This window comes from Manis javanica, chromosome 14 (genome assembly GCF_040802235.1).
Source record: "Manis javanica isolate MJ-LG chromosome 14, MJ_LKY, whole genome shotgun sequence".
NCBI classification, from domain to species: Eukaryota; Metazoa; Chordata; class Mammalia; order Pholidota; family Manidae; genus Manis; species Manis javanica.
Window position 1 is genome coordinate 22,160,971 of NC_133169.1, and position 13,075 is coordinate 22,174,045.

Here is a 13,075-nt window from a genome sequence, read left to right on the forward strand (position 1 = left end):
TATTGAAACATCTCCCAGCATTTTAGTTTTCACAAGAATATTTGGTTGCAATTAGCAGAAATTATGAATATATATTCTAAGGAAAATGAAACAAAACAAAATTAAAGTACACGGTTATCAAGAAATGTTATTTTCATGAAAAATGACTAAATTAATAAATATTACACATTTTGGTCTAAATAATGCTAGAATGTGAATTCTAGATAGTGTTTATCTAAAATGAAACAAATTGACTCTCTCTAATTGGTATGTGGTATATTGGCCTCTCTTAAATTGTTTATGATTATAGAGACCAAACACACATTGTTAAAGATTAGGAAAGTATGGACTAATGATAAATTTATGATATAACAAACAATTTTACTATAGTAATAAATATTGTTAAATCTCAATGCTTATTATTGTGAGGTATTATTATATTCCCTGTTATACAATGAAGGGAGCTAAATCTTGTATAAATAAAATAACTCAACCAAAGTTACCAACTAGTTTGTAATTGCAACTCTTGATTCTGATTCCAGTGATAGGAAACTGCTATAGAAAATGATTTCATAATTAATACCTTCCAAGTAAGAAAATACCTGACTCAAATAATAGTTTGGTGAATTTTACCCAACATTAAATGAAGAATTGATATTAATTCTTCTTAATCTCTTCCAGAAAAAGGAAGTGCAGAGAACATTTACTGATCCCATGAGGCCAACATTATCCTAGTATCAAATCCAGATACAGATATAAGGAAGGGAAACTATTAGCCAGAATCTATCATGAATATTGATGTAAAAGTAGCTAAAAATACATCAGCAAATTGAATTCAAACATATATAAAAATAATTATACACACAAGCTAGTGTAATTTATTCCTAGTAGGAAAAGCTAATTTCCATTTTAAAATTCAGAGTAATTCCACCACATCAGCATGCTAAGGAAGAATAATCATGTAATATCAATTGATTTTTTAAAAAGTCAAGAAATCCAACACCCATTTATGAAAAAGAAAACAAAACAAAATAAAACTATCAACAAACTAAAAATAAAGGGAACATTTCTCAGCTTCATAAAAATGCTTGCCAAAAATTCATAATTAATGGTTAGAAGTGGAATACTTTTCCCATAAGATCAAGAAGAATCAACAGCATACTTTATTACTACTATTTAATAATGCACTGGGAGGTCTAGCTAGTGCAAGATGACAGGAAAAGAAAAATACAGAACACATATTGGGAAGGAAGAAAAAAGATTATTTCTTTATAGATGATGGTATCTATACAGAAAACCCAAAGAAATGAATTAATAAATGAATATAACAAATCATATGATACAAGCTTTATATATGAAGTCAGTTGCTTTCTAACACACTAGTAATAAATATTTGGAATTTGATATTCTTAAAAATTTAAAACAGCTGCACACAAAAGGAAATAGTTAAGCATAAATCTAACAATATATGCATAGGATATTATGCAGGAAACTATACAACTGAGATGAAAAAAATAAAAAAAATCTAAATAAAAAGAAGATACTTCACTCATAGAACAGGATAGCCAATGTTGTCCTAATTTCAATTCACCCAAGTTTATGTCAAGTATGGTGTCAACACAATCTCATTCAAAATCCCATCAAGATATATATCTTGATGCATACATGTGTGTAGATAAACTGATTCTGAAGTTTATAAGGAAAGTCAAAAACCTAGTATAGTTAAGACAATACTAGAGAACACCAGGTTGGAGGGTGTGCTGTACCTGGTTTCAAGACCTACTATAAAGCTACAGCAATCAAGATAGCATGATATGGGCGAAAAAATGCATATATAGAACAATGAAACAGAATAGAGTATCCAGATATCTATATCTACAAAAATAAAGTTAACTGATTTTTGAAAAAGAAGCACAGGCATTTCAATGAAAAAAGGATGGTCATTTCAACAAATGTTTTTGGAGCTATTGGAATTTCATACGCAAAAAAAAGAGAACCTAGGCACAGATCTTGTGCCTTTCATTAAAATTAAAATTAAGCCACAATGGATTATTGATTGAAATGTAAACACAAAATTTAAATTTTTTAGAAAAAACATTGGAGAAAATCTAGGTAGATTTAAATTTAAAATTTTAAAATAAATTTCTAAGAAAAAGGGAAAGCAAAACTCTACTGGGATTTTAAATTCTTGGATTTCTTGGCACAAATAGGGAGTGAATGTAACCATAGACATGAGTGCTGGATTTCTTTGGGAATTCAAAACCATGGAGACTTAAGGTAGGGGGTTTTCAACGTCAATTCTGTAGGCTTTCCAGCCACAGCAAAATGCATGTAATTTTGTTTTCCTAAAAATAACATCTAATTTTTTGAATGAAAAAACATGTATCTCTAAAATTGAAGATCATGAAAAAAATTATAAATGTACTTCACTAAATTAAAAACTCTGCTCTGCAAAAAAACAGTAGTAAAAGAATAAAAAAAATTACAGGGGATATTTTTTGAGAGAAATTTTCATTGATGTACAGACCATCAAATGCACAAATTTTAGTATATAGCTTGATGAATTTTGATGTGTATATACTCATGTAACCATCACCAAGATCAAGATATCAAACATCCTTACGTTACTTTTGCCTTTTACCTATTTCACACATCACCACCCATTTCCCTATGGCAATCATTAATCTGTTATCTGTATCTATGAGTCTATTGTTCATTTGTTTTGTTTTTGAGATTCCACATTTAAGTGAAATCATACGGTATTTGTCCTTGACTTAACTGACTTACCAAAATAACCTCTGGGTCTATCTGTTTTGTCCCAAATGGCAGGATTTTGTTCTCTTTTATGATTGAGTAGTATTCCCTTTTATATATGTACTACATCTTTTTTATCCATTAATCTCTCAGTAGACATTAAGATTGACAATATTTTGACATTAAGACAATATTTTGGCTATTGTGAATTATGCTGCAATAACCAAAGGAGTACATGTATATTTTCTAATTAGTGATTTTTGTTCTCTTTGAGTAAATTCCCAGAAGCAGAATTGCTGGGTCATATAGTATTTTTATTTTTCATTTCTTGAAGAACCTCCGTACTGCTTTCAATACTGTGTGCACCGATTTACAACCCCATAAGCATTGTACAAGGGTTCAAAAGGAAAATATTTTCAAAACATGTATCTGACAAAGGGCTTGTATTAAAAATGTACATAGAATTCTTATAAATCAATTAAAAACAACCAAAACCCAATAATGAAATGAGCAAAGATCTGAATAGACACCCCACCAGAGAAGAAAAACAGAAAATAAGTGTATAAGTGATAACCAAAGTCATTTATCATCAGGGAATTGCAAATGAAAACTACAGTGAGATTCTAGTGCACACCTATTAAAAAAGCTAAAATAAAATAAAAAAGCACTGACAATACTAATTGTTGGCAAGGATGCAGAATTGCAGGGAATCTCATTCATTACTAGTGGGAATGCAAACTGGGGCAGCCTCTTTAGACAAGTTTGGCAATTTCTCACAAAGCTACACATATTCTTATCATAGGATCCAATATTCATGTGTCTAGGTTTTTACCCAACTTATTTGAAAATTGTTTCTGTGTGAAACCTGCTTGTGAATTTTTATAGTAGCTTTAGTGATAATCACCAAAACCTGGAAGTAATCAAGATAGCCTTCAATAGGTTAATGGATAAACAAACTGTGATACATCCCATAAAATGAAATGTTGTTCTGCAATAATAAGTAATGGTCCTGAAGCCAAACAAAAAAAAAAAAGGAAGTATCTTGAATGTATGTTGTTAAGTGAATGAAGGCACTGTAAAAAGGCTACAGATGATATGATGTAATTCCAGTTATATAACATTAAGAAATAGGCAGAACTATAGTAGTGACAGAAATATCAGTGATTGCCAGGGACATGAGGAAAAGAGAGGACAGAATATTTAAGCACAGGGAATTTTTGACCAGTCTACAACTACTGTTTATGATACTATAATGGTGTTTATAGGACACTGTGCATTTGTTGAAATGCATAGAACACTACAGCACAAAGACTTCACTGTAATGTATGTAAATTGTAATATCATTTAAGAAACTGGAGATCCCAGGCAGGAAGGTAGACTGTGACATTAGTGTATACAAATATGTGAAAGTGCAGACCCAAGTAATTTTGGAAATGAGTGTAAGTGTAGAATTTAAGGCAAAAACAACTGAAGAGAAACATTATATTCTAGTTGATAACTATTCTTAGGCTGCTGAACATTTACACTAGAATTGAACAGTGAAGTAAATGAATGGCAAATGGTTGCACCCAGATTTTTTGCTGTTGAGTGGAAGTTTATAGATAAGCAAGGAAGGAACTTAAACAGTCCAGGTTATTAGCAATCTATTCATAATAGTAGGTTAGAGCTGGAGGCAACAGAATAAAGTGCTGTTAATATAGACATGTATGGTTCCATATAGACTGATTTATAAAAATGTGTATCTACATGAGTTATAACACACACATGCATTTCCTTCCTTGGTCTATTGAGAAGGCTTAGACAAAAGGATACTCTTATAGCAATGAACACACTGGTACACAGTTCTTTGTTTCTAAGACTATTTACCAGAAAAAAGAACAATGGCTTCTTGGAGAAATAACTACTTCTAGGACTGGGGCTAGAAGTAAAAAAGATAAGACTGGAGTATTGTGTGACGCCACGAAGTAAAAAAGGGATTTTAAAAATAAACCCGTACTCTTGAGAGCACATCAAAAGGAGACAGGGACCAACTGAAAGAGCACTAAATGGCCGCTGGGAGAACACCTTGAGCCACAACCAAAAATTAAAGTAGTATCAGATTCTAACCCAAAGTATAAAACAAAAATGTGTGATCCATACTGAAAATGATTGAGTACATCAATAAATGGCGGGGGGGGGGGGGGGGGTACAAATCACCCGTGCAGAAGAATTCTAAATAATTTATAGAAATCCACCGTAAGGAGCTGAAGTAGAATTCCCCAGTTCTTGCATATGGGCTGTGCAGAGTGTCTGCCTTCCAGAAAGTACAGTATGGAAACAAGGAAAAAATGTAACTTTAAAATAGAGAAACATAACATACTGTACCTCCATAAGGTGATCAAAATCCAAATCATCAATCATCAATTACTGATACATCTAAAAAATACCTGTCCTGTGCTCAAAACTGTCAAAGTTACCAAAAAAAAAAGGAAAATCTGAGAAATTGTCATAACCAAAGAATGGAGCCTTAGCAGACATGGCAACTAAATTGAATGTGGCATCTTGGCTGTGATTCTGGAACAGTTAAAGGACATTAGGTTACAACTAAGGGGGAAATAAAACAAAATAATTTAAATAATGTATGGATTTTATTTTTTTTTTAGTGTCAGTAATGTTTTGCTAATTGTATCAAATATGCCATCCTACTGTAAGGCCTTAATAATAGAGGAGACTGGGTGAAAGGGAGGGATAAGGGCGGGGAAAAAGAAAGGGGGCATTACGATTAGCATGTATAATGTGGAGGGGGGCACGGGGAGGACTGTGCAACACAGAGAAGACAAGTAGGAATTCTGCAGCATCTTACTATGCTGATGGACAGTGACTGTAATGGGGTTTGTGGGGGGGACTTGGTGAAGGGGGGAGCCTAGTAAACATAATGTTCTTCATGTAATTGTAGATTAATGATACCAAAAAAAAGGAATTAATTATTCTCAAATAACAAATGAAAAAGTATGCTGATAGTGCATGCTACATTTCATATTTCTGTTTAAGCAGATTATAGCAAAACAAGGACATTTTTCACTATTATCATTTCATTTAGTGCTTGCAAGAATACTGTTAAGAGAAAGGACTAATGGATAGGTTAACAATGTAGCAATGGGGCAAAAATCCTTATTTTGAGCTCTTCTAAACTACTTTGTTCCAGATAGGATAGAGTATCATAAAAAACTGTTATTTGCTTCTCCTTATAATATAATTTATTTAAAAATTTAAAAATAAATAATTACTCTGATATGCAATGAAGTGCAGTATCAACACACAGTGTTAGACAGATTAATCAATTTTTCCAATAATAGATTATTAGTATTAACATTGTTGCCAGAACTCTTCCCTACTTTGGGGCCAATTATTAATTTATTTTTAGCTATGATACAGTTTTACATATAATGCTTTCTCTTTTTTTACAAAAACGTATTTATTGAGCTATATGGTTCTACATTTTCATAATGAAAAATACCATCAAAGCCATGCTTCATTCAAGTTCTTAAAGTTATAGAAAGCAAGATAAAACTTACATCTATTACAACACAAATCATTTGGTTATTCTTTAGGTAAATTAAAAGCAGTTATAGTTTGTTGTTAAGAGAGTAGATCTTAAAAGTTCTCATTACCCAAAAAAAAATTATAACTGTGTAGTGTTGGATGCTAACTAAACTTATAATGTAATAATTTTGTAATACTTACATATATGAAATAATGTTGTACACCTAAAACTAAAAATTTCTATACACCAGTAAAATCTCAATAATAAAAGTAAAACAACAAAGTGGGAATAAATTATTCACAGCTCACATCAAAATAGTTATACTTTCTAAATATAAAGAGCTCCTATACCTCAAAAAACTAAAAATAGAAATCCCATTTGACCTAGGAATACCACTCCTAGGGACTTACCTGAAGAAAACAAGATCCCTGATTCAAAACCACATATGCACCCCATGTTTATCATGGCATCATTTACTATAGCCAAGACATGGAAGCAACCTACGTGTCCATCAGTAGATTAATGGATAAAGAAGATGTGGTACATATACACAATGGAATATTATTCAGTCATAAGAAGAAAACAAATCCTACCATTTGCAACAATATAGGTGGAGCTAGAGAATATTATGCTCAATGAAATAAGCCAGGAGGAGAAAGACAAGTACCAAATGATTTCACTCATTTGTGGAGTGTAAGAACACAGCAGCAGACCTACAGACTCCAAGAAGGGACTAGCGGTTATCAAAGTGAAGTGGTTGGGGAAGGTGGGTACGGAGGAAGGGAGAAGGGGTTTAAAGGACATTATAAGTAGCACACATAACATAAGTAGGCCATGGGGAAGGCAGTGTAGCCTGGAAAAGACAAGTAATGACTCTGTAGCATCTTACTACACTTATGGATAGTGATTGCAATGGTGTGTGTGTGGGGACTCCATAAAATGAGTGAATGTTGAAACAATTCTGCTCATGTGAAACCTTCATAACATTGTATATCAATGATACCTTAATAAACAATAAATAAATAAAGAGCTTCTCTAAACACAAGAAGATGAAAAACTAGAAAAATTGGCAAGGGTTCATTCACACAAAAGGAATTTTAAATGGCCCATAAAATATGAAACGATGATCAACTTCACCCATAATAAGAGAAATAAAAATTCAATCTCACTTTGACATTTTTTCACATAGAAGATTAACAAATATTTAAAAATTTATATCCGTATTGGTAAAAGTATAGGGAAATAACCACTCTCAATGCTCAATGGAGGGCAAACTGGTTAAGCCAATCAGAAATAAAAATACATACACTTTTAGTCAGAAATTTCACTTCCAAATTTTTTTCCTATAGATATATGCACACATGTGAAAATACTTATAAGTAATAATATTCTCTTCAGCATTATTTTAATGGATACATATTTTTAAGGTATATTTGAAGAGAAGACAAGTTAAGTAGATCTATAAACTGGCATACTATACAGCAGTGAAAAATGAGTGGGGATTATGTACTTAGTGAACTGAAATAAAAAATACATTTATTTAAAATCTAGGCACACAAAAGGATATATAATATATGTATTAATTATATATTTCTATGTGATAAACTACTCAAAACATAATAAAGCATCCATTTTTTTAAAGAAAGTGGTTATATTTTTTATTAATGACACATTTTTATCTGAAATTGTTACATTTGTGTGTGTGTGTGTCTATGTGTATCCTCATTGAATTGGATAATGGATGGAAGAATACATAAATAAATAAAAAAGAGTTCTATTTCAGTATATTCATAAGAATTACATTCCTACATTTTCATTATAAATGCTGAATGAATTCTTTAAAAATTTATTTGAAAATTCCTCAACCCTGAATTATTATTGTGGTTGGCTGGGTTATATTTTGATATATTTTTAAATAGACCATACATTTTTTTGTATGGCAAGAGTTACATTGTTCCTAAAATCCAAAACTTTTATTTCTATTTTTAATGAATTTACAACATATTTTGGTTGTTGTGAGTGTCAAACTAGATACTATACTTGGAATTACCCTGCTTACAGTAATTACCATTGTTTGACTGTGCTCATCACTATATTTCTGGTGCGTACCATAATGCTTAAACATATTAAAATAATTAAATAATGGCTTAACAAAGGCATAACAAGATAGGCTATTGTTAAGCAATTTATGTTAATGGAAAAGTAGTTTTTTTTCTTAATCTTTAGCACCTTCATCATAAGGAATAAATAGTTTCAATGCTTGGACATTCAGTTTCAAATCAATGTTTTATATAGATTTTTAAGCCCATTTGTGACTGAGGTTAGGAAAATGCAATTAGAATTTCAAATATTCATTGAGATGTGTTGTCTCTGACATATTATAAATAATTATTCCTTTGACATTTGATGGTTCAATTACAGAGAACATTCTTCTCTTATGGGAGTAATATAACTCTTTTACTTAGATTTTTTATTTCTATTATATTTGAAACTGGTAGCAAATAAGAATCAGGGTGAATTCTAAAATCTTGGGAGTTCAAGCAAATATCAGGCTATTATATTCCTGGCAACAAAAATGGCTTTATCAAAAACTTAAATTAAAGCTAACTATGCATAAAAACCTTGACTCTCTCCCAATCCCAAAAGACCCATAACATGACCCACCATTCTTTTCTCAAGCACACCAAGCTTTTCCTTTCATTAGTAATTTGGATGTTCACATATTATTCTTCTTCATTAGCACATTTCATTTCTTCTGCCGACTCAGTTTTTGGTGAACTGCTTGTACTTCCAAGTTCATTTTCTGTTGCTATAATAATGCCATGTTACAAACCACCTTAAAAAGTAGTGCTTTACAACAAACGAAGTTATCTTTAGGAATGAACATGCAGTTCATGATGAGGTTACAATGACATGGGCTGGACTCAGCTGATCTTGGCTGGGCTCACTCAACATTTGCAAGAACTTGGCGTTTGGCATAGACTGGCTTCTCTAGCTGACCTGGCTGGTATGATTCCCCATGTTGCTCACATTCCTTCAACAGTCTAGTCTACTCAGCCTGTTCTCGTGGTGGTGAAAGGGAGTGCTAAAGAGCAAGTTAAAACACAAAAGTGCTTTCCTAATTTTCTGCCTTGTTGAAGAAAGTAACTCACCAAGCCCAGAATTAGTGTGGGAGGATGTCAGATTGTATGAATACTGGGTAGAAGGAAAGCATGGGGTTATTCATGCAGTGACTCTATCACAGTGTATCTCTATGTACAGCTTTTATATGTTATCAGTACTTATTCATTTATTTATATATGTACTCTAATTTGATTTTCAAGCCAAGATAATGTAATGGCAAAGGCAGGCATTACTTTGTTCCTATTATGACATTTTTAACATTTCACACATTTATTGATTATATGACAATAAAATTCTAAATGATATATAATATGAAATCCATATTTTTCTACACAATTTACATTTAATAGCCTGATGGACTTCTACCTTTTGTTATGTATTTTTTTCTGAGTACTGTTTTTTTTTATTAAAGTATAGTTAATATATAATCTTATATTAGTTTCAAGTATACAACACAGTGGTTCACCAGGGGGATAAGGGAGTGTGCATTATTATTATTATTATTTTTAATTTAATTTAATTTAATTAATTAATTAATTTATTTTTGAGAGGGCATCTCTCATATTTATTGATTAAATGGTTGTTAACAACAATAAAATTCTGTATAGGGGGGTCAATGTTCAATGTACAATCATTAATCCATCTCAAGCCTAATTCTCGTCTGTCTCCAATCTTCTGAAGCATAACGAACAAGTTCTTACATGGTGAACGAATTCTTACACAGTGAATAAGTTCTTACATGGTGAACAGTACAAGGGCAGTCATCACAGAAAATTTCAGTTTTGATCACGCATTATGAACTATAAACAATAAGGTCAAATATGAATATTCGTTTGATTTTTATACTTGATTTATATGTGAATCCCACATTACTCTCTTATTATTACTATTATTATTATTATTATTTTTTAAATAAAATGCTGAAGTGGTAGGTAGATGCAAGATAAAGGTAGAAAACATAGTTTAGTGCTGTAAGAGGGCAAATGTAGATGATCAGATGATCAGGTGTGTGCCTATGGACTAAGTATTAATCCAGGCTAGACAAGGGCGGCAAAACATCCACAGATGCAGAAGATTTCTCTCAGAACAGGGGGGGTGAGGTTCTAAGCCTCACCTCTGTTGATCCCCAATTTCTCACCTGATGGCCCCCCTGCGACTGTGCCTGTCTTAGGCTGTTCCTCCCTTGAGGAATCTTACCCGTCTCTGGCTAACCAGTCATCTTCTGGGGCCATACAGGGAAATGTAAAGTTGGTAAGTGAGAGAGAAACCATATTGTTTGAAAAGGTTAGCTTTTTACTTCTTTGGGAGTGTGCATTATTTTAAATATCAAATATCTCTTGCCTCATTCCTTTTCCATTCCTTATCTTAGTAAAATGCCTACAAACTTAGTCTCCCCCTTTTTAATCTCCATATGAATTTAAAAGCGTTTCTATATCATTACAATTATTTGTTTAGAGGAGTGCTTTTCTACTTCCTACATTATCCACTAGACTATGTGTCTCTTAAATGTAAGTAAATTTCTAATTATTTCTCCATGATTACTATGAATTATATTCTCAATTAATATTAGATATTATCATTATTAGTGCTAATATTATTATTGTTATATTGGTATTTATAATCAACCAGTTTTGAGAGGTATAAAAATTTTGTGAAGTGCAACCAATTTTGCAGGAATCAAATGTGAGGTTTGGTTGAAGGACCTCTTCAGGGTTTCATTTTGCCAAATTCTCATAGTATCCTCACCTGGTGAATGGTGGCAAGGGATCCCTCTGATCTCTTATAAGGGCACCAATCTTGCCCATGAGGGCTCCCTTTTGACCTAAACACCTCCAAAATGCACCACCTCCTAATAACATCAACTTGGGGGTTAGTTTCCAACATATGTATTTGCTGGACACAATTGTTCAGACAGTAGAAGTTGTTATAGTCTGAGTTGTGTCCCCTGAAAATTCATATAATAAAGCTTTAATCCCCAATGTGACTATTTGGAGACAGGGCCTTTAAAGAGGTAATTAAGGTTAAATGAAGCTATAAGGATGGCGATAGTATATTTAACATGACTGGTGTCATTTAAGATGAGGAAGAGACATCAGGGATGCAAAGACAACATCCATCTGCAAGCCGAGGATAGAGGTCCCAGGAGAAAGCAAGCCTGCTGACACCTTGATCTTGGACTTCCAGCCTCCAGAACTGTGAGAAATAAATTTTTGTTGTTTAAGCCTCCTAGTTTGTGGTATTCTGTTATGAAACCCTAGGAAACTAATACATCTGTATAAGAAATTGCTCAAGATTCAGTAGTTTCAATCAACAACTATGTTATTTGCTCATGATTCTTTGGTTAGGCATTTGAGTAAGGCATTATGAGGATAAAGCCTTTCTGCTCCATCTGATGCCAATCCAAGATGGTTGCTTTATTTACAGATCTGGTGTGTCAGCTACAATGGTTTGAATATGTGCGAGCTGACCAGGATCTGTTTTCAAGATGGCACAATCATACTGCTGGAAATCTGGTGCAAGGTGTTGGTTGGAGTTTCAACCAAGACTCAGTCAGGGACTATGGTTTGCTCTGTCCCTGGGATCTTCATTTATCTTTCATGTGGTTTTTCATGTGGCAATGTCAACTATCTGAGGCTTCCTTACAGCATGATGGTTTCAGAGCTATTTATTTTCATGGCTAGACAAATTATAAAAGTGTCCTAAGGTTTTAACTCTGAACTGCACAGCATCAATTTTTGCCACTCTTTTGGTTAAAGTAGATTGGAGAACCAGCCCAGATTGGAAAAAAGGAGGTATGTTTTATTGGGAAGTACCAGTGGACAACGATTAGTCAAATAATGAGAAACTTCCATTTAAAGCAACTCTGAATTTTTGGCAATAAATGTAGTACAGAAAAGTAGTACAGTTTAGGGAGCCTTGAAAAAAATCTGTGAAGTTTGAGATAGAAAATAATGTAGCATGTGGGAAAAAGCTCTAATGATTGGATAGTTGGAGAGTATGGAGAGTATGAAGATACAAAGAAAACATGGCTAAATATTAATTCTAAAGGACAAGGCTGTTCTTCCCAAGTATATTTTTCATATATATTGATTTAAAAAGCTAGGTTACTTTGCTCTTTATTTATTGTTTTATTGTTATGTTGTGTTTCAGACAACGCAACATGAAGTTTTATTTGCATTAGATCAAATCTGGGTATCTCTCTCAATGTCAGCTCCTTGCTAATTCTCATTAACAGAAGTAACCCTGTAAAGGAATACGTCGTAACAGTAGTGTGAAATCTTTAATCTTTATGAATTTAGCCATTAAAGTAAACAAATACCTAAACATATTATTTGAAAGAAAGTAAAATATATCTTAACTTTTCATTTAATTCTAATTACACTCAAATTTTATTACATCTCTCCTAAATTGTCTTACAGAGTGAGAAAAATCTAAGAACAGCAATTTTAATCTTGTGTACCTATCGATTCTCTAGTCCAGTCCTGTCAATAAAAGTTTCCGTGAAGATAGAAATGTCTATAAATTTGTGTTCAACATATGAACTACTAGTCCTATTTGACTCATAAATAATTGAAATGGGGCAAGGATGACTGAATAACTGAAGTTTTAACTACATTTAGTGTTAATCTAAATTTACATTTTCATAGCCAAATGTGGCTAGTGACTACTTAAGTTATCCACTAAGGTCATAGCATA